Below are 22,320 nucleotides of genomic sequence, written 5' to 3' on the forward strand. Positions count from 1 at the left end.
GGGGGGGGGGCAGGAGGGGAAGACGACTGTCGCAGGGCATCCTGGTCCTTGTCCCAATTCCCTGTGATGCATTGCTTCACATCCCAGCAATCTCTGTTCTTCCATCCGCATTTGGTACCATCTTTCAACGGTTTCTGTACTGCATGCCCTGCCTCTTTCAGGCAGCAGGAATGGATCTCAAACAGCTGACCAGTATGCTGTTCACTCTCACTAAGATGTCACAAGTGGCAGTGGAGTTATTCCTTAACCTACAAAGGCAAGAGGTGAGAGACATTGATCTCTCCACGCATAGTAGCTAGGACACGAGATTGCTTGTGGCACTCATAGAGGTGCTGATCACAGTGGAACACTGCTTTTGGCTCAGGAAGTAAGCACTGAGAGGTGGGATCACGTTGTGATGCATGTCTGGGACGATGAGCAGCGGCTGCAGAACTTTGGAGTGTGTCCACTTGGTGCTCCAGAATGTTTAAGAGCCACTCCATGGCTTCTTTCTAGTGTGCTGCGATTTCCTTTTGGTCCTTCTCGCTGTCCTGCCACTCCTTCAATTCCTGTTTCTCAGTGGCAGAGTGCATCATAACCTCACGGAGTAAGTCCTCCTTAGTTCTTCTTGGCCACTTTCTAATTCTGCGCAGCCGTTCAGTCGCCGATAACAAAGAGGGAGTTCAGGCTCCCAAGGTCATCTGTGTCAAGTTTAAATGCAACATTTTACAGAAGTTGTATTGTTTGTAACACAGACAACACTGATTCAGTGCTTTAAAATACAGCCAGTACTCTCACTCCTGTCACTTACTGACTGACTCCAGGCAAGCACACAGGAGCCACAAGACCCCCAAAATGATGAGTAGCCGCAGGGGCAGGATAAATCACTCTTCCCAGACCCTACTGTACACTGGGCACGTGGCTCTTGGGAAGAGCCAGCATGGGGGGGAGGGGGCAGCAGCTGATAATCATTCCTGTCCCCACACTTTCCACAGGATGTGATCATTATGGAAGATATCTCGCTGCTGAGGGTGAAAAGGAAATCAAGGGAAGGTCTTCTCCAAGTCTGCAGCTTCCACCCTGGCCCCTGTGCAGCTCACCTGTGTGAAGCAATGGCTACCCCACCCCTGCCCCGTGAGAGCAAAGTGGCATGGAAAAAGTACCATTAATAGGGCAAGAAACAAAGCAGCTCTGCCAAGGAACCTGCGGCAGCAGATTGCCCAGTATCTCCATGAGAGTTTCCTGGAGATTGAGAGAGATTCCCATGAACTGAGGGAGTCTATCAACAGTCTGTTCCACTGCTCAGACTAGGCATGTGATGGGAGACAAGCCTGCTTTCTGCAACCCTCCTGCCCCCAACGACTCGCTTCAGCAATTCCCCAAATCAGATCCACTTACAAGGGACCTCCTCTCCTGTTTGTGCTTCGCCAAAATCTGACTGCTGTGACTGGTTAGGCTTCTCTGGGGTAGAAAAGAGCTCCTGGCTGCATGCTTTTCTGACATCCAGGTCATCCTCTGCCTCTGGGTCCCCCTCCCCCTCTTCATCCAAGATTTCCTTCTCCTGGCTCAATCCACTCTCAACTGGCATGGGAGCCAACAAAGATTCCATAGGGGCCTTCACAGTGGAGGTGGGGTCGCCACTGAGTATCGAATTCAGCTCTTTGTAGAGTCAGCAGCTCGTGGGCACAGCACTGGAGTGGTGGTTTGCCTCCTGCACCTTGTGGTAGGTCTTCCACAGCTCAAACATTGCAATGTGCCCCTTTCTAACACATATCATGAAATCTATCCATATAATTCCTATGGCTGGAGCGCAGCTGGGACTGAACAGCCTCCTCTTCCTAAATGCTGGTGCGTGGAGCAGGCCTGGCCACCTGGAAAGATGCGCTAAGACAACTCCATGCATCACCGAGCAAAGAGGAAGGAGACTTTCAAATCTGCAAAGGAACATACAGGGTGGAGATGACGGTTGGTCACCTGAGGGCAGGGCAGTAGAGTTCAAACTGACGACAAGAGAGGCGAGAACAGGCATTGTGGGACACCTCCTGCAGGCCAATCGCAGTGCTGTAATCGCCACCGTATCTACAATAGCACCGCAGCGCTGTAGTCCCGGTGCAGAAAGCTGTATGCCTCTCGTTGGGGTGTTTTTTCTGAGCGCTACAACTGTGCAATTTCGATGCACTAAGTGGCTTGGCAAATGTGTACACCTCGAGAGTTACAGTGTAGAAAACTGCTTTACTGTGCAGAAACCTGCCACTGTAGACAGGCCTAAGCTTCCCATTTCCAGACCTGAAAAAGAGCTCTGTGTAGCTTGAAAGCTTGTCTTGTCTCACCAACAGAAGTCAGCGCAGTAAAAGATATTACCTCACCCACCTTTGTCCCTCTAATGTCCTGTGACTGACATGGTTCTAACACTGTACACAAGATTTTGAACGGTCATATCTCAATCTCCCAGAGCTAGAAGTAAATGCATTACATATCACATGTACTTATCAGCTGGAATGCAGTGATTTCTAGTCCTATCAGATTCCAAAATTACCGGACTTTATCACTGGTCCATCAATCTAGCAGGTCTTTTAAAACTGACAAAACAGAGCAAGACACAGAGCAGTGCAGTTTCAGTCCCCAATTTTGCTTTCACATATTGTATCACCCCTTAAAAATCTCCTCCTCTCCATTCCCTTCCTAACATTTGGCTCCCCTAGACCGTGTCCACATCAACTAGTGATAATCATGACATCGCCTATGCTTTCAGCTACAAAAGCCTTTAGTAACAATGATCATTAGTTCAGGAATAAGCATGACTCCAGCAATTCAATCCCCCTTAAAACTCCACTTCTTCTTGGGGTTCCTCAAAGAATTCATCAGTGACCAAGATATCGCCAGGGCTAAGACTCACTTATTCTTTATGCAATGTCTTGGCACACCAGCAATGTCATAGATCAGCCCACTGTGGCAAAGTGTACACCTGAAAATTGACAAATTGAAATCCAGTAATAAGGAGTAGACTGTGGGAAAAAAAAGCTATTTTTTCTTGAAGTGCATCTGATTAACGATTCATGACACCACACATAGCCTGTGACAGAGATCAAACTAGATAATCTGATGATCCCTTCTGGCCTTAAACTATGAAGCTAAGCATGCCCTAAAGGTTTTGCAGAGACGATTCTTTGAAGAGAAATCCTGTGCATGTACAGGTCCCTTTAGAACAGTGGTCACCAACTGGTTGATTGTGATCAACTGGTTGATCCTGGAGACTCTCCAGCCTAAGGCAGGCTCCGTGCCTGCCCTGGCCCCACGCCACTCACAAAAGCGGACAGCGCAGCCCAGGGGGAGACAGGAGTCTCTGCATGCTGCTCCTGCCTACAAGCAGTGTCCCTGCAGCTCCCATTGCTCAGGAACGGGGAACTGCGGCCAATGGGAGCTACAGGGGCAGTGCCTGTGGAGACAAGAAACATGCAGAGCCATGACCCCCCCTTCCCCTCTCAGGGACCACATGGGCAAGTTGGTTCCTTCTGGGAATGGTACGGGCTGGGGCAGGCAGGGAGCCTGCCTTAGCCCTGCTGCGCCGTCAACTGGGAGCTGCCCGAGGTCACTGCTGGCCAGAAGGAGCCTGCACTCAGCTCTGATCCCCCCATAGAATCATAGAAGATTAGGGTTGGAAGGGACCTCAGAAGGTCATCTAGTCCAACCCCCTGCTCAAAGCAGGACCAACCCCAGACAGATTTTTACCCCAGTTCCCTAAATGGCCCCCTCAAATGATTAAACTCACAACCCTGGGTTTAGCAGGCCAATGCTCAAATCACTGAGCTATCCCTCACCCCATCCCAGAGCTTGCACCCCTCAGCACCTCCTTCACCCCAAGCCCCTGCCCCAGGATCAGCCTGGAGCCCCCTCCCACACTCCAAACCGCTTGGCCCCAGCCCAGAGCCCACACCCCCCTCTCAACCAAGTGACGGTGAGGGAGAGCGAGCAACGGAGAGAGGGGAGGATGGAGTGGGGTGGGGTTTCAGGGAACGGGCAGGGTTGCACTTAAATTCAAAAAGTGATCTTGTGTGTAAAAAGGTTGGAGACCACTGCTTTAGAAAAACAGAAAGAACATGGGCATCATCTTGAGCAACAGAAACACCTATTTATATACCTATGCTAAGCAAGACAGTCTGTGCCGCTGTAATTACTTCTAAATGATCTGGAACAGTGCTTGATTCTGCTGAGCAATACACTAAATGTAACTCTAAGCATATCCTAAATGAGAAATTGATAATGATTTTTTTTAAAGTCAAGATAATGAAAAATCTAAATTTTTTTATTATTTTGCTCCTGCTGCTGTTTTCATGCCCTCACCACAGGACCGTGCATACATGGTTATAAGTGTGGACAACTACCTACCATGTTCAATTCTAGTATCCCTACTAACCAAACTACAGTGCACTCAATGAAGAGTGACCCCAACAGCTATACATTTTCATGAATCAAAAGAAGTTACATTAGTTCAGGCCTGTGCGCATACAATATCACAAGACAGTCCATCAGCACCCACATAGTAAAGCAATGAGCACATTAGAAACACCCAAGATAAAATGAACCACTAGACAGCTTCCAGTTTAGCTTACACTGGCAATGGAGTTAAATGTGGCGAAACCCCCCATAAACTGTTGGAGAAGAGGTGGCTCAGTCCTTTGGAGGTGAAGGCATGTAAATCACCACTTATGAAGATTCTGTCACAGGTATTTTTTAGTAGAAGTCAGCGACAGGTCACAAGCAATAAACCAAAAATTGACTGAAACCTGCAACTTGTTCCTGACTTTTATTAAAAACACCCAGGGGTGTGTGAGACAAACAGAGCACTGCTGGGGCTTGCAGCTGCTCCAACCCTGCTGGCAGCTCCAGTGGCTGGTGGCCCAAGGCTAGCTGCTGGTCCACTGTTCCAGCAGCCACGTGGCTGAGAGCACCTCCAGCCCTGCCCCAGAAAAAGTCATAGAATTCATGACCTCATTGTATCTTAACCATCACCTTCTCCCTCACACAGCCACCTCTCTTCACTCTCCGTCTAGCCATCCTCTGTTCTGCCTCTGGTCTCAGTAAGCTTTAGCCTCTCTCCTGCTAAACTAGAGCACAGGGACTGTGTAGGAGATTGTGTTGCCTAGCTGAGACCTTACAGAGTTCCTATATGATTGTGACATCTCCAAAAAGGCCTAGAGAGGCACTCAGCCAGACTGATATACAAGTTCACAAACACACAGGAGACTCTAAATGAAGCCAGGCAGAATGCACTGGAGGTCCTTTCCTCTATGTAGAAAAAGCCACTGGACACACATGCCTATGCTGGTATGAAACATCCTATTGATAAGCGCTAGCTGACAAAGGTTAGGAAGTTACTATCATAGGGCGGCAATGTGATGACATTCATGAGGAAAGGAAGGACTGCTTGAAAGCTTAATGGCAGCTTCCTGGGTAGGAATTTCCTTGACATGAACCACCACTTCCAAACCCTCCCCCCATTAATCTATAGAGAATGTTGCAAAATGTTCCAGTTCATACCTCTACACGTAACTAGCATGCTGCTCTCATTCCTTTGCAGGAAAAGACAGGTTTCAGAGTAACAACCATATTAGTTTGTATCTGCAAAAAGAACAGGAGTACTTGTGGCACCTTAGAGGCTAACAAATTGATCTGAGCATAAGCTTTTGTGGGCTACAGCCCACTTTATCAGATGCACAGAATGGAACACATAGTAAGGAGATGTATACACACACATACAGAGAACATGAAAAGGTGGGAGTTGCCCTACTAACTTTAAGGGGCTAATTAATTAAGATAAGCAGGAGAAAAAAAAAATTTTTGTAGTGATAATCAAGATGACCCATTTCAGACAGTTCAACAAGGTGTGAGGATACTTAACATGGGGAAATAGATTGAAAAATATGTAATAGTTCAGCCATTCCCAATCTCTATTCAAGCTTAAATTGATGGTATCTACTTTGCATATTAATTCAAGTTCAGCAGTTTCTCATTGGAGTCTGTTTTTGAAGTTTTTCTGTTGCAAAATTGCTACTTTTAAATCTGTTACTGAGTGACCAAAGAGGCTGAAGTGTTCTCCTACTGGTTTTTGAATGTTATGAGTCCTGATGTCAGATTTGTGTCCATTTATTCTTTGAGATTGTCCGGTTTGGCCAATTTACATGGCAGAGGGGCATCGATGGCACATATCACATTGGTAGATGTGCAGGTGAATGAGCCCCTGATGGCGTAGCTGATATGATTAGGTCCTATGATGATGTCACTTGAATAGATATGTGGACAGAGTTGGCATTGGGCTTTGTTGCAAGGATAGGTTCCCTGATTAGCGTTTTTGTTCTGTGGTGTGTGGTTGCTGGTGAGTATTTGCTTCAGGTTGGGGGGCTGTCTGTAAGCGAGGACAGGTCTGTCTCCAAAGATCTGTGAGAGTGAGGGATCATCTTTCAGGATAGGATGTAGATCTTTGATGATGCGCTGGAGAGGTTTTAGCTGGGGTCTGAAGGCGACGGCTAGTGGCATTCTGTTATTTTCTTTGTTGGGCCTGTCCTGTAGTAGGTCACTTCTGGGTACTCTTCTGGTTCTGTCAATCTGTTTCTTCACTTCAGCAGGTGGGTACTGTAGTTTTAAGACAGCTTGATAGAGATCTTGTAGGTGCTTGTCTCTATCTGAAGGATTGGAGCTTGTATCTTAGAGCTTGGCTGTAGACAATGGATCGCGTGGTGTGTCCTGGATGGAAGCTGGAGGCATGTAGGTAAGTATAGCGGTCAGTAAGTTTCCAGTATAGGGTGGTATTTGTGTGACCATCGCTTACTAATACAGTAGTGTCCAGGAAATGGACTGCTTGTGTGGATTGGTCTAGGCTGAGGCTGATGGTGGGATGGAAATTGTTGAAATCATGGAGGAATTCCTCAAGGGCTTCTTTTCCATGGGTCCAGATGATAAGTATCCTCACACCTTGTCCAGCTGTCTGAAATGGGTCATCTTGATAATCACTACAAGAGGTTTTTTCCCCCCCCCTCCTGCTGATAATTGCTCATCTTAATTAATTAGCCCCTTGAAAAGGTGGGAGTTGCCCTACCAATTCTATGTTCTCTGTATGTGTATATACATCTCCTTACTACATGTTCCATTCTATTCATCCGACGAAGCGGGTTGTGATTTCCCAGTGTTTGAAACTCACCATGATAAAATGCTGATTGCCTAAACCAGGGGCAGGCAACCTATGGCACAGATGCCACAGGTAGCATGCAAGTGATTTTCAGTGGCACCCACACTGCCTGGCTCCTGGCCACTGGTCCAGGGGGCTCTGCATTTTAATTTAAACCAAGCTTCTCAAACATTTTGAAACATTAACTTTACATATATAACTAAACTATTGTTGTATTACAGACTTCTAGAAAGAGACCTTCTAAAAACGTTAATTAATGTATTACTAGCATGCAAAACCTTAAATTAGAGTGAATAAATGAAGACTCAGCATAGCACTTCTGAAAGGCTGCCAACCCCTGGTCTAAGCCAATAGCTCCAAGAGGTGTGAACTCCCCCATCCATATCCATGGAACCCAGTGACAATCTGAGGCTAAGGCCTCGTCTACACTGCAGAGTTTTTTCACAAAAGGCAGCTTTTGGCAACAAAACAGTGGAGGTGTACAGGGCAGTGCCACTTTTGGCAACAAATCTCGCCAGTTGCGTGTGTCCAAGGAGACTGAAGTGTTCTCCTACAGGTTATTGTATATTGCCATTCCTAATATCTGATTTGTGTCCCCAGTCGATTGCTCCACAACCCTTTCATATTGCTCTTCTCCTCATGCACAATGCCCCTGACCCCAGGGTAAACTCACCATGCTTGGGGTGTTCGCCAGCATGTGTGCTTGTCACAGGTCAGTAAGAAAGTGATTAATATGGTACTAGAGGTGTATTTTACTGTACTATTTTAATGTTGTGCATGTACTTAATCATGCCTCTGTGTATTGTTCCTTGTGTTTCTGCAGATGTGGCCTTCAAAGGCACTCCCTACACACCAGCAGGGCATCTCTGCTGGATAAAGAAAGTGCACAAGATGGAGCAAGGATGTGATGCAATGCTCAGATGCAGAAAACAGGGAATGCAGGCAGTGGAGGGAAATCGAAAAAGCAGGACAGACAAGAAAATGAGGCCTACACTAGGGCCACAACAGAGAGGATGATTAAAGTTATGGAGAAGCAAACTGTCCCTCCTAACACTCCAGACTGAGCAGATGCGTGCCTACCCTCTCCTTCAGCACATTCAGAACTCTTTCCCATGACCTCCCCAAACTCCACTCACAAATTCCTTTCCACTGTGTGGGACTTCTTCCTGTCCCATCACTCCACCCCCCAGACACTTTTTTGAATGATAGCTGGACTTACGCACGGCTCTGAAAGTCAGTCCTCCCCTGGTACTGCCTCTCCCCTCCAGCAACTGTGTGCCTGTGTGGTGTTTTGAATGACAATAACTTTGTTTCCTGCAAATTATGATAGCAGATGGCAGCAACAAATACACAAGCAGTTAAATCACTTGCTTACATTGAATCTAGGCCACGAAAATCTCAAGTGCTTCCTTGCAAAACTCAATTTCATTAAGCATTGCAGTCCAGAGCGTAGCACAGTGGTCCCCAACCTTTTTTGTCTGGGATGAGCCACGGAGGACTATGGCAGCGGATGAGCATCCGCCGAAATTCCGCCAAGTGGTAACATCAATAGGTGTAGCCGCCAAAATGCCACTGGATGCTCGTCCGCCGGCCAGTACACGTTAGGGACCCCTGGCATAGCAACATACATTACTGGTTCAAACCTTAGAGTGTTCCATCAAAGCCTCCCTGATTCAAATTACCCCTGTGGGCAAGGGCCAAGGGATGTGTTGGCACCGCTTCCTGCAGCCCCCATTGGCCTGGAACAGCAAATCGCAGCCTGTGGGAGCTGCAGTCGGCGGAACCTGCGGACACTGCAGGTAAACAAACAGTCCCAGCCTGCCAGCGGATTTCCCTGACAGGCCTCGTGCCAAAGATTGCCGATCCCTGCGCTACGCCAACAGAGGAAGATAGTGTGAACATGTAACAATGATTTCCTTTCAGCGCTTTTGGATCATTGACAAATTTTTTGGTGAAAAAACACAGTGTAGACATGGCCTATGTCGATACTAAAGATCTTGTGGCAGCACAGCTGTTACCACTGGAGCTGTGCTGCTATAAGGTCTCCCATGAAGCTGTTCTATGCCAGTGGGAGACAACTCTCCTGCCAGCATAATTAAACCACTCCCAAGGAAAGAAAGACAGTAGCTATGTCTGTTGGAGAGTGTTTCCCGACGATGTAGCGCTGTCCACACCGGTGCTTTTATTAGTGAAACTGATGTTGGTTGTGGGGGAAGGGGGAAAAGTGTTTTCCACAGCTCTGACTGACAAAAGAGCTAGTGTAGACAAACTCTTAGTCCGTGGTTGTTTCGCCTGAGTAAAAGCACGAGAGGAGACCCTTCAAAGTTTTACAAGCTGAGCAAGATGCTAAAATGTTTTATAATGAAGAACAATTAAGTTCAGCATTTACTAAACCATGAGCTAACAAGTTTCAAGTCAGGCACTAGTACTGCGTTTATTTGCTATCTCCTGCCTTCAATGCTCCAACCTAACAGCCTAGGCTCTAAAGACAGATGTGCACAGAAGGCAGTGGAGAGAGAGTGAGGGGCAGTGTTCCTTGTTTACAGGGCGTGACAAAGTGGGGATTTTCCCTTATTATGTTGTATGTAAGCCTATGTGAGTCTCACTGTTTTTCATGAATGCTGGGTGTGCCTCAGTTTCCCTGTGTATCACACCAATGTCTAGGTGGTGGGAATAAGGGTGAATGACTTTTCCAGAGGCTACTCCAGCTGCCTGCACAGATGCTATAGTCACCCCTTTGTAACCTGAGATCCCAGGGGGTGTGGGGATGCAACCAGGTGACTCTTGGCCCAGGCAAGGAGCAACAGGCAGGACAGGTGTCAGGCAGGTGGGAGCAAGTCAGTCTCGGCTGGCCTGGGGGAGGGCCAGAGCCCCGGCCCTGGACTCCCCCCCAAGATGGACTTGGCTGAAAGTCACTGATTTCTGTGCTAAAAAGTTTTGTTCTACACTGTGTTCCAGTCGACTAATAAAACTTCTGTTTTGCCTACTGGCTGAGAGTCACATCTGACTTCAGAGTTGGGATGCAGGGCCCTCTGGCTTCCGCAGTAGCCCTGTCTGGGCAGACTCGTTACGGGAAGCACACAGTGTGGAAGGGGATGCTGAATGCTCTGAGGTCAGATCCAGGAAGGTCGAAGCTGTGTAAGTTTCTTGCCCTGGAGACAGTATGCTCAGAGAGAGGAGGCTCCCCCAGAGTCCTAACTGGCTTTGTATGGAATAGTTCCAGAACAATGCCCCAGTGACTCTGTGACACAGGTCTCCAGCCCTGGTGTCATCTGGGACCCCTATACACGCATCTCACAGTCTTGCTCCTGTTTATTCACCCTTCCAAGGGAGCAGCCCTTTTAATACTCCAGCCAGAGCTGCATCAAACACTCCTCGCATCACTGTGGTTAGATAGCAAGTGCCCCAATATGTACCCTGCCATGCCAGTGCACTTTTTCCACCTCAGTGGTTACTCACCTATTTAAGTGGCCCCACACAGCTATGCTTCTCTGAAATAGCACTCCAACTCCCACAGCAACCCAGAACATTTAGGCTGTAGCTTCTCTCCCTGTCATTCCCATAGGATAAATATAGATGACAGATATGGTTATTTCCTGCAATATCTTTGGGAGAAATTATTGATTTAAGTTTAAATAGCTAGGGAATACAATGTATTATAAATGCAAAATTCACATATTGTTGTTAGCTTGTATACAACTTTGCTTAGGGGTGGGGGGAGAACATGGCAATGTTCCTTCTAATTTTTTTCCATCCACATGTGGAATAAATTTTGTTGTGTGCCCCAAGGTAATGTGTGCTTGTGCACCATCAGAAGAAACCATCAACCTAGATATAATATATATTTTTTTAAAAAGTTACCATAGGGATAATTACTCCAGCCAGGACAGGTTTGTCATTTTAGAACTCACTAGCCAACAAATTTAATTTAAGTGTAAGAGAGAAATAAAAATTACAACATGCATATACCAGTCAAAACACTAAAATAACATACTTTGAAGGAATAAAATTACAGAGCATACATGTGCATTGCAGGAAGTACCAAGAAGTTGTACTACTTGTATCTGTTGGGAGGTGAATGTATCACAGACACACTGTATGTGTGTGCTGGCTGTTGGGGAAAGCTGTGCACTGTCTCTTTAAGATACTCACGGAAAGCTCCCCTGCTCTGTCCTGAGCCTTGTTGTCTCCCTTCCCCTGCTCTGTGGAGATGGGGTACATAGTGGGGGGAGGAGGGGAAGAGAGAGAGAGAGAGAGAGACACTGACTGCCTGAGCAAACGCACTGTCTCATTAAGAAAGGCACTCATTCACCATTCAGACTTCAGCAGCTCTGAGTCCTCCTGAGCCAGGCTGTCCCCTCTGCCCAACGGAGATAGGGTACAGGGGGAAGGGGATATTCTGACATCAACACCCCCTCCCCCCCTACACACACACTGCACAGCCAGCAGGAGGGTTCCAGGAGCAGCTGCAGGATGGAGCACCTCAACACATGCTGCCAGCTGTGAACACTCTCTAATCAGCTGGGCAGCATTTGAATCTCTCCTGCACAGCTACCCAAGCGCACAGCTTACAGGGAACACAGAAACATTGTAAACAAATTCTGGAAGGCATCATGAGCTTCAAAAAAACAAACAAAAAAAAAACATACAAAAAACTATCTTAAACAATGACAGACAAGGCAGCACCTTTGAAAGAAACAAAATTAAGTGGGTTTCCCAGGAAATACCCAGGGGACAAGGAAGGCAGACCCAAAAGTTTGAAGCTACAGCCTGAAGAGAGAACTGCTATCTGGCTAATTACTTATTCAAGGTCTCTGTAGATCAAAGACAGACTGTAAAAGGAAGGACTCAGACTCAGATGTGATTGTTCTGAGCTAACAGCTGTTATGAATTAGTAACCACAGACAAAACTCTATTGGAGTTTAAAGAACTGTTTGCCTATCGGAGCCCTTGTTAGACTTGGGGGTGATTACTGATGTGTGTTGGTTTGTTTATTGTTTCAACATGTTTTTTGCTAATGCTTTCATCTTAAGAATAAATGTACTTGTTTAGAAAGAGCTGTGGGTAACTTAACTGTGGGTAATTACACTGTTTAGAGCCTCTGACAAGAAAGCAAAGCAGACCTGCTTAGGCAGTCTGACATGATACGGCATTTGCAGTGTAACAGGGAACTGTGCAGTCTGGAGAGCCAGAAGAGCAAGAGAGACAGGTCTCCCTACAAGAGAGGTGACAGCTGAGGAGCTGGAAGCCTAGAGTTGGTGCCCTTGCTGGACCCAGGAGGGGAAGTTGGCCGGGACTGTGACAGACATTTCTCTAATAAGCCAAGATCCTGATCAGGACAGATAGGTCTCAGGCCGGGGAACAGATGCTCCTCCTGTTTAAACAGCATGGAAAATAGAAGATTACAACATCTAGTCAGAAAACTTTTCTGAGTTCTTGTCTCTCTAAGGGCTTGTCTACACTTGAAAGGCTATCACTGGCCTCTCTGCTGAGACTTTAGTGCTATCTGTGATATAGCCCTCTGAACAGAAACCACTTGATCCCTCAGTTCACAGAAGTTGAACAGATGTCCAATATTTTCCATCACTATCAACTAAGGTTGAATTTAAACTAGTGGCCTGAAAGTGAAAAGCACAATGTCTCAGCCCAGTCCTACCTTCCTCCAAGTCTTCTTTTAGTAAAAGAGCAAGAGACACAATACCAAGGCCCTCACCTAGAATACTGTGTGCAATTCTGCTTACCACACCACAAAAAAGGATAGCAGAAATAGAAGAGGTTCAGAGGTGGACAATTAATGACCTGGAAAGATTTCTGAATGACAACAGACTGAAAAGACAGGTTATCTAGTTTAGAGACGACAAATAAGAGGGCCATGAAAGTAGCATATAAAATAACAAATGGTACAGAAAAGGTACATCAGGCCCTTCTCCTCCTCCCTCATAAAAGAAGAATGAAATGGAAAAGCATTAAATGCAAACTCAGAACTGGTAAAACAAAACACTTTACACATACAGCTCAATTAGCCCGTAGAAGTCATTGCCACAGGATACTGAGACCAAGATCTTAAGAGGACTCTAAAGGACTGAACATTTATACAGATAAAATCCAGAGTTACATTAGAAAGGATTAACAAAGACAGCAGTAGTTCAGAAGAGATGTAAACCCTCATGCTCCACAATACGCACTCACTTTAAATTTGCAGGCTTTAGGAAGAAACTGTCTGGTCTTAGAGGGACCATGAGTCTGATTTGCTATAGAAAAATATATTCATCATGATGTTTACTATATAATTAATGTTTTACTCATGATTTAACTCAAGGTACATTTGGAAATTGGAATTAAAACTTTAAAAAATGCAAAACAAGTTGGACTTTTTTTAATTAATTGAAAAAAACTGCCAAAGTGTTTCCCCAATGCTGAAATCTACACTAGAAGCAGCTATAATCTTAAAAAGGTTAGATGACCGATGAATAGACTGCAAAAACTAAACTAGAGATTTCTGCTAAACTGAAACCAAAAGTAATTAAGGAAAAAGCTTTTCTGCAGAACAGAAATTGAAAGTACTGACCTTTAGGAAAAAGCACTAACATTCTCTCCATTATAAAGACTGAAAATGATCTAGATGCTTAATGCAGTGCATCAGATATTGTGCACTATTTACAAAGTTTGACCTCAAAAGTTAAAGATGTTTTCCATCTGATTCTGTATAGAAAAAAGCAGCTTTCAAATCATTAAAGTTTACGAGTGTTCATTGATCCCTCTTTTTTAAATTGTTTAAAGCTTGGCAAGTCCAAATTTAGTTTTAAATGGGTTTAGGGTTTGTTTTTTAACTTAATTTAAAAATTCAATTAAAATCAGATTTTTTAAAAACAATCCACCTTGGGGATTGGTCCTGCTTTGAGCAGGGGGGTTGGACTAGATGATCCCCTGCGGTCCCTTTCAACCCTGATATTCTATGATTGGATAGATGCCAGTTAAGTACACTGTGTACAAACAAAACTTAAAGAACTTGAGCCAAAGTCAACAACTCTGGTGTTTGTGAATGTAAATAATCAGAAACTATACACAGGTGACCTTAGAAGCACAGCCAGGTCCCATCCACCCAACAGAATCTATGATAGATCTGCGCATTTGTGATTAGCTCACTCTGCCTGATTTCAAGAGACATTCCTTCTGCTTGAGGGTCTGACTAAAACAATACTGCATTTAGGGTAATATTTTGACAGACTGGGCTTCAACAGACTGCTGTAGAAGCACTTCCAATACAGATCTGAGAAGATCAGAGCTACAAATACGTACACAGAACTTGCATGGACAGACAACCAGGAACTGAGAATCAACCAGAAGACAGAAGAGATGCTTGTGTACGCATCACTAGGTCATTTCACTGTACTGCTAATCCTAAAAATCTGAGCTGCTGGTGGATGAATACTGTTTCAAGAAAGAGGTATACCTGAGTGGCTCCTGTCCCCACTGTCAGGTGGCTCTCTCAACTACAGACTGTTCATTAGCAGGAGAGGCTGTCACATGGGAAAGCTGTAAAGAACCAGAGTTAGCTGCTCCAAACAGCAAGCTAAGGACCTCACTGGGGAAGGTACATCTCACACTGTTCAGAAGAGACTCTCAGTAGTAACTCTGAACTTTCCCCACCAGTTTCCCCAGTGGCCTCTTCAATTCATGTGGTCACCACTCCAAGCAGCTAAAAGGTGATGGACCCCAGGGAAGCAGCAGAGGGTGATTTTTCGTACTGTTCTAAATACCCCTGGCACCATTAAAGAAGTGAAGCCAGAAGATGTAAACAGGAAACTGTAAGCCAGTGAAGCAAACATAAGCAGTGTAAGATTGCCTGCTGCTCATCCAAGTAAACAACTGCATTGAAGGGAATGGGGAAAGTACGAACCATCATTGTTTGAAGATGCTGGGGGAAAAGATTCAGTGCCTAGCTTATCTGAAAAACCAAAGAGACCCTGAGTTTTATGTAGTTCAATCTCAGCCTAACACTGCCTCCAGGGACAGTTTGCGTGTTTAGTTTTCCCAAAACACATCACCTTTAACTGCTTGAAGCTCTAAAATGAAAACAAAAGATTCAGCTCTGAACTGAGCTATCACAACCCAAGAAATATTTTACAGAATTCTAAGGGACAGGGAAGAGAGCTGCAGATTTCCAGGGACATCTATCGCAACGCAACCTACATAGTCATCTTAACAGTGAAACTGCCTAGTGGATAAAAGAGACTGATTTTAGCACTACTGAGATGTGAGAGATTTTTTAAAAAGGAGGAAACTGAGCCCTAGCTCTTTGTCATATTAACTGCAGTACAGATTCCCCAATCAAGAGCCATTTACTGAACATATACATCTTTACTAATTTAGCAGATGCATACGCACAGCTCATAAACAGAATCTGCTCTAAGCATATTGGCATATGGGGTTTTTATGACAAGCTTGTGATAAACTTCAGAGGGATAGCCATGTTAGTTGTTTCAGCAAAAACAACAAGGAGTCTGTGGGTCATAGAGCATAAGCTTTCATGGGCTAATAAACGTGTTAGTTTTTAAGGTGCCACAAGACTCCTTGTTGTTTTCGTGATAAACTGTCAGCCAACTTCAGGCAAACTAACTTGACTACACTAAAAAAAAACAACCAAAACAAAAACTTAAATGAAGAAGGGGCAACATATACAAGATCATACCATCCATGCAAACTGTGCTATATAAGCAAATAAATTGATGCTTTGAAAACTACAAAAAGGAGAGTTAAACCCAAGTGAATCGGGATGGAAGAGGAGCAGCTAAGGTGGCAATATGCCATGACATAGGGTAACTGGGAAGGTACCACAGATATACCACAGCACATTTACAGAGAGAAACATGGGCAGCAGGCTTAGAGCATTAAGACCCTTCAGGGTTATAAATCCTGTCAGTAGTTCAAATCCAGTCAGAATTGAGCAAAAGTCAGTACATCAGGTCTCACATGCTCCAGGCTGACTCCTATCTGGTGGTCCACAAATGTTGGTCTCAGTTCAATTCCCCAGCCCAATGGGCAAACAAGCATATTACATCTCCAGTGATGTCAACCTGGCAACTTTTGTTAGAATTAAAACTTCCTTTAACCAGAACACCTGTCCCTTTTTTGCTAGCATTGCCATTCGATAGACATGCCCTATCTGTAACAGAGATTCAACTCACAAGTCACTAGACAAGACAGCGTTATAATGATGCTCGCTCCAAGTTAACACCTGTTGGAGAGATCTCACGGCCAGAGTCCTGTAGAATGTCGCGTTAAACAGAAGTTCGCTGTTGTAACGATTCCCTGACATTCACATGGCAGAAATTATAAAACTGGTAACGCCTCCCCCCGAATAAACAAACAGTGCTAACAATGAGGGGGAACTGTCCTTTCAACGACTGGGGAAAGACTTTAACAAAGCCCCCACCTCCATTCCCTCCCGGCTACAGCAGTGCGGTGCGGGGAGGATGGGCCCAGCCCTGCTGCCCACCGCGCCTCTCGGCCCAGGTCCGCTCCCAGACCCGCGCTTCCCCACGAGCAGGACTCGCTCCCCTGCCCGCTCGCCCCGGCCGGTGCCCGCTCGCCCCTCCCCCACCCGTCCCGGCGCCCCAGGGTGCAGCCCGCCCCCCGGCGGCCTGGAGCGGCCTTCACTTACCGGGACGGGCTCTCCTTGCCGCCCGGGGGACGCGGCGCTGGGACCCCCGGTTCCGGCTCGGTCCTGAGGCCCCCTCACCCGCTCCTGACTGTTCGAATCAACAACAAGATGGCGGCTCCCGGGAAGGCGGAGACTCCGCCGCCTGCCGTCATAGCAACCGCGCCAGCCAGGTCTGCACTTCCCCGAGATGTGCACCAATCACAGCACGAGCCCGCCCGCCAGTGCGAAGCCGGAACGTTGACAAGCTAACGGAGCGGTCCTTCAAACACTTGAAAGGTCGCTCGCCTGGCTGAGCCGCCCGAGGGTTCCCGACACACGCTAGGCACACGTTACGCGCCCGACTCACGGTGACCACGACCGCCCATTGGCCAACAGAATCGGGAACCGTCCAATTACGGCGCGGCATGGGGTCCTGGCAGAGCGCTTTCCCTGACGCCTCCGTGGCACATCCTCTTGAGCCGCCCTCTGACCCCCAGAATGAGACCCACCTGCCCTCAGATTCCTTCCCTCTGACTCCCTCAATGGACGTGCCCTCTGACCCCCCCAGGGCTCTGGCTTCAGACTCCTTCCCTCTGACCCCCACTGGACCTGGCCTCTGACCACTTTCCTCTGACCACCTCAATAGGGTCTGGCCTCTGACCCCTTCCCTCTGAGCTGCATGAGACCTGGCCTCTGACCCGCCTCCCCTCTGACCCTCATGGGACCTGCTCTCTGGTTCCCCCAATGAGACCTGCCCTCTGACCCCCCCCCCAATGGGCCCTCCCCTCTGACCTCTTCCTCTGACCCTCTGTCACGGACTAGGGAGTATTAACCTGTTAATGTTCCATGGGAGTTTTATTAGTTTACTGTCTTCTGCTAACACGGGGCGTGCCTCCATTTCCCTGGGGGTACTGCACCAGTACTAGATGGTGATGGGAAATAAGGGTCTGACTTCACTGAGGAATGATACTTGCCCTTCGTAACCTGAGTCCAGGAAGGGGTTGGAGTCAGGTGACACCTTCTGCCCAGGAACTGGACAAAGGTTGGAGAAGGGGATGGGGGTGTGGTTGTGGGAGGCAGCAGGAAGGGGTTTCATTTTGGAGCTGGCTGGGGAGATGGGGGAAGCCCAGAACCTTGGTCTGGGCTCCCCACCTTACAGGAGGGACCTGACTGAGGGATCCTATTTTCTGTACCAACAAGCTCTGTTTTAGACTGTGTTCCTGTTGTCTAATATACCTTCTGTTTTACTGGCTGGCTGAGAGTCACAGTGAACTGCAGGAAGTGGAGGGTGCAGGGCCCTGACTCCCCCACACTCCATGACAACTGGTGGCAGTGGGCTGGGCTGTATTGCACCCTGTGGATGGCGCTTCCTGCAGTAAGTGACTGGGGAGCAGTAAAACGAAAGGGGATTAATGAGAATCAGGCATGCTGAAGGCTCAGAGAGAAGCGGTTTCAGGAGGTGGAGGAGATGCTTAACCCGTAGGAGTGTGTGACCCCCAAGGGTGAATGTGAACAACAGGGGAACAACCAGCACCAGGGCCAACTGACCAGCTCGAGGGGAACCAATGGAATGTGAATTGTTATTACTGTGGGCATAGAGGCCACATACGGATCCAGTGTCCCAAGTTCAAGGACCCATAGGCACCAACTCTGTGAGTGCTCCGGGGCTGGAGCACCCATGGAAAAAAATTGATGGATGCTCAACACCCACCGTCAGCTCCCCGTGGCACCCGCCCCGCTCCCCAGCTCCAGCTCGCCTCCGCCTGCCCAATGAGCGTGCCACCGTGTCCTGCTTCTCCCCCCACCCCCTCCAGAGTTTGTGCTGCGAAACAGCTGATTTGCGGGGCAGGGAGGAAGGGGGAAGAGGCAGGGCTGGGGCAGGGATTTGGGGAAGGGATCCAATAGGGGCAGGGAGGGGGCGGAGTTAGGGCAGGGAAAGGTGCGGGGGGCACGGGCACCCACTGGTGCCGGAGAAAGTTGGCGCCTATGCCAGGACCAACTGAGCAAATCAAACCCTCACAGGGTTAACTGGGTAGGGACCCATCGGAGGGTCAGGCTTCCCAGGCAGGGGGGGCTGGCAGCTTACCAACTGCTCAGGAGGGAGGAGTTACCCAGACCAACTCTGTGGGGCTTAATGCTTCAGACTCAAGGTTTTCAGTTTACAGGGTGGGCACAGGGCTGTCCCTGCAAAGTGAGTGCCTTGTTCCCCAGGAAGTGAATGGGAGGAAGGTCAATGGATACTGGGACACGGGCGCTGAAGTGACGCTGGCCCAGCCTTAGGTAGTGGCCCCAGATCGGTGGTGCCCAATACCTACCTGATCCTGATGTGCATGAGCAGGACCTCATTCAAGGTGCCCATGGCAAGGGTACATTTGAAATCGGGGACCAAGGAGGGCCTCAAGGATGTGGGGTTGCACCATTATTTGCCCACTGAGGTATTGATGGGGGGTGACCTAGAGGATTGGCCAAGCAAACCCCAGAACGCCCTAGTCATGACCTGTAGCCAGAGCCAGTGAGGGGCACTACTTCCTGACATTGGGGAGGATACCTCACCAGAGGTACAGGACCCCACCCTGTTGGGGAGGGAGTGCGCAGGGACAAGGCTCAGAGGGGCTGCAGCTTCAGACCCAGCCAGCAAGAGGGAGCAGGCCCCCATCCCTTCCCCAGCTGCTGAGTTCCAGGCTGAGTTGCAGAAAGATCCCTCCTTGCAGAAGCTAAGGGACCTGGCTATCCTCAGTCTGGCACAGATCATGGAGAAAGGCTGCCAGGAGAGGTTCCTGTGGGAGAAGGGATTCCTGTACAGAGAATGGGCTCCTCCAGGGGAAGTGGAGTCATGGGGGATCCAGAAGCAGCTGGTGGTCCCCAAAAGTATCGCCATCAGGGACGACTCCAGGAACCAGCACGCCAAGCACATACCTGGGGCGGCAAGTCACAGGGGGCACTCTGCTGGTCGCCGTGAGGGCGGCAGGCAGGTTGCCTTCGGCGGCATGCCTGCAGAGGGTCCACTGGTCCCACAGCTTCGGCAGACCTCCCGCAGGCGTGCCGCCGAATCCGCGGGACCGGGAACCTCCTGCAGGCAAGCCACCGAAGGCAGCCTGCCTGCCGTGCTTGGGGCCGCAAAATACCTAGAGCCACCCCTGATCACCATAAGTTACTGTACCTGGCCCACAGGGACGGCAGGTTTGTATAATTTTTGGTGGTGCCCAGAACAGGTCCAAATCCCACCCCCGCCCACACACCTGCCTTGGAAGCTGTGATGAAGTGGGAATTTTCCCTTGTTATGTTGTATGTGAGTCTCACTGTTATGCATAAGTGCTGTGTTCAAGGCCAGCTTTAGCAAGTGCAGGGCCCAATTCGTGGGGCTTGTACTCAGCGGGAGGTGCTCCAAGTCTTCGGTGGTACTTTGGATTGCTGCGCTCCGGCCTGGGGGCTTGCCGCGCTCTAGCCAGCTCTCCAGCCTGGGGAGCAGGGCCATGGGCTTGCTGTGCTCTGGCTGGGCACGTGGGGCCACAGGCTTGCCGCACTCTGGCTGGCGCTCCGGCCCGGGGGAGTGGTGCCACGGGACTTGCAGCGCTCGGGCCAGTGCTCCGGCAGGGGAAGTGGGGCCACAGGGCTTGCTGCACTCTGCTGGGGAAGTGGGTCACATGGTTGCTGGACTCTGGTCGGGGGAGCGGGGCCGCGGGGATTGCCACGCTCCGGTCGGGGTATTGGGGCTGCGGGGCTTGCCGTGCTCTGGTGGGAGAAGCGGGGCTGTGGGGCTTGCTGCGCTCCAGCCAGAGCGCAGGGCCCGATTCAGGGGAATCGGGGGAATCGGCCTAAAGCCGGCCCTGGCTGTCTGTGCCTCAGTTTCCCTGTGTATTGCACCAATGTCTAGATGGCGGGAATAAGAGTGTTACTTTTGTGGGGGTTGCTCTAGCTGCGTGCTCCAATGCTATGGTGACCCCTTTGTAACCTGACACCAGGAGGGGGATGTGACCAGGTGGCTCTTGGCTTGGGAAGCAAGACAAAGGCTGGAGGAGGAGCAACGGGCAGGGCAGGGGCTACGCATCTGGAAGTGAGTCAGGGTATGTCTACACTACAGGATTATTCCGATTTTACATAAACCGGTTTTGTAAAACAGATTGTATAAAGTCGAGTGCACGCGGCCACACAAAGCACAATAATTCAGCAGCGTGGGTCTATGTACTGAGGCTATCGTCGATTTCCAGAGCGTTGCACTGTGGGTAGCTATCCCGTCGCTATCCCATAGTTCCTGCAGTCTCTCCCACCCCTTGGAATTCTGAGTTGAGATCCCAGTGCCTGATGGGGCAAAAAACAGTCGTCGGGTGTTCTGGTTACAGCCTCACCCCTCCCTTGTGAAGGAGCAGACAACATTTAGCGCGCTTTTTCCTGGTTGAACTGTGCAGTACGCCATAGCATACAGCAGAGTCATGGACCCCTCTCAGATCAAGACCAGCAATCGTTGGATGTTGTACAACCTGCACATATCTTGTGCAGTCTTGGCTGAAACCAGTGACCTGCAAAGCCAGGCGAGGAGAGTCGCAGGAATGGACACAGATTCCTCTCAACAGCAGGCCCTGCGCTTTGAGCTCCTGCTGGTACTGGGGCCAGCGGTTCTAGCTATTGAACGCCGATTTGCCCACCCGAAAAACAACCAAGACTGGTGGGACCCCCATATTTAGCAGGTTGGGGACGATTCCCAGTGGCTGTGAAATTTTCGCATGCGTAAGGGCACTTTCATGGAACTTTGTGACTTGCTTTCCTCTGCCCTGAAACACCAGAATACCAAGATGAGAGCAGCCCTCACAGTTGAGAAGCGAGTGGCAATAGCCCTCTGGAAGCTTGCAATGCCAGACAGGTACCGGTCAGTCGGGAATCAATTTGGAGTGGGCAAATCTACTGTGGGGGCTTGTGAACATCCGGCGTTGGGGCTCGGCCCTCTCAGGCGCAGCTGGGAGCCAGGCGCCTCACTACAGACGGCCAAATAGGTCAGCGTTCAGACCCCTCAGCAGGGGTAGGGCCAGCAAATAGCCTCTAAGCCCAGGCCCTGAGGCAGGGTGGGGCACCAAGCAGTTCAGAGCTCAGCTCCTTCAGCAGGGGGCTGAGCAAACAAGTAGTCTATAAAACCCAGGCCCTGGTCAGGGCGGGGCACTAAGCAGTTCAGGGCTCAGCTCCTTCAGCAGGGGGCTGAGCAAGCAAGTAGTCTATAAAGCCCAGGCTCTGGGTCAGGATGGGGCACTAAGCAGTTCAGGGCTCAGCTCCTTCAGCAGGGGGCTGAGCAAACAAATAGTCTATAAAGCCCAGGCCCTGGGTCAGGGTGGGGCACTAAGCAGTTCAGGGCTCAAACTCGTCAGCAGGGGTTGAGCAAATGGATAATCTATGAGCCCAGGATAAAGGCCTCCCTAGGCCAGCAAGAGGGGGAGTCTGCCACCCTTGGAAGGATGGCAGGGGGAACGCAGGCCCTCCCACTCCACTGCATTCCAGCCCGAGGCCCTAGCAGCCACCAAGACTCGCT

General features: G+C 48.9%; 1 protein-coding gene and 1 long non-coding RNA gene across 5 annotated transcripts in view; one reads left to right on the forward strand and one right to left on the reverse strand.

The window, feature by feature from the left end:
* The window catches only part of IP6K1 (inositol hexakisphosphate kinase 1), a 90,750-nt gene extending 73,642 nt beyond the window's left edge, over window positions 1-17,108 (reverse strand). For 3 of the 4 annotated variants that reach the window (XM_032765775.2, XM_032765778.2, XM_032765777.2), the window contains exon 1: window positions 16,827-17,108. The gene's annotated coding sequence lies outside the window, so the exon portion shown is untranslated. The remainder of the gene's footprint in view (window positions 1-16,826) is intronic. The other variant, XM_032765779.2, reaches the window with a different exon arrangement.
* LOC142047841 (uncharacterized) overlaps window positions 1-22,320 on the forward strand; it is a 319,231-nt gene that overhangs the window by 49,080 nt on the left and 247,831 nt on the right. The window lies entirely within an intron of this gene.

This window comes from Chelonoidis abingdonii, chromosome 16, assembly GCF_003597395.2.
Source record: "Chelonoidis abingdonii isolate Lonesome George chromosome 16, CheloAbing_2.0, whole genome shotgun sequence".
Classification (NCBI taxonomy): Eukaryota; Metazoa; Chordata; order Testudines; family Testudinidae; genus Chelonoidis; species Chelonoidis abingdonii.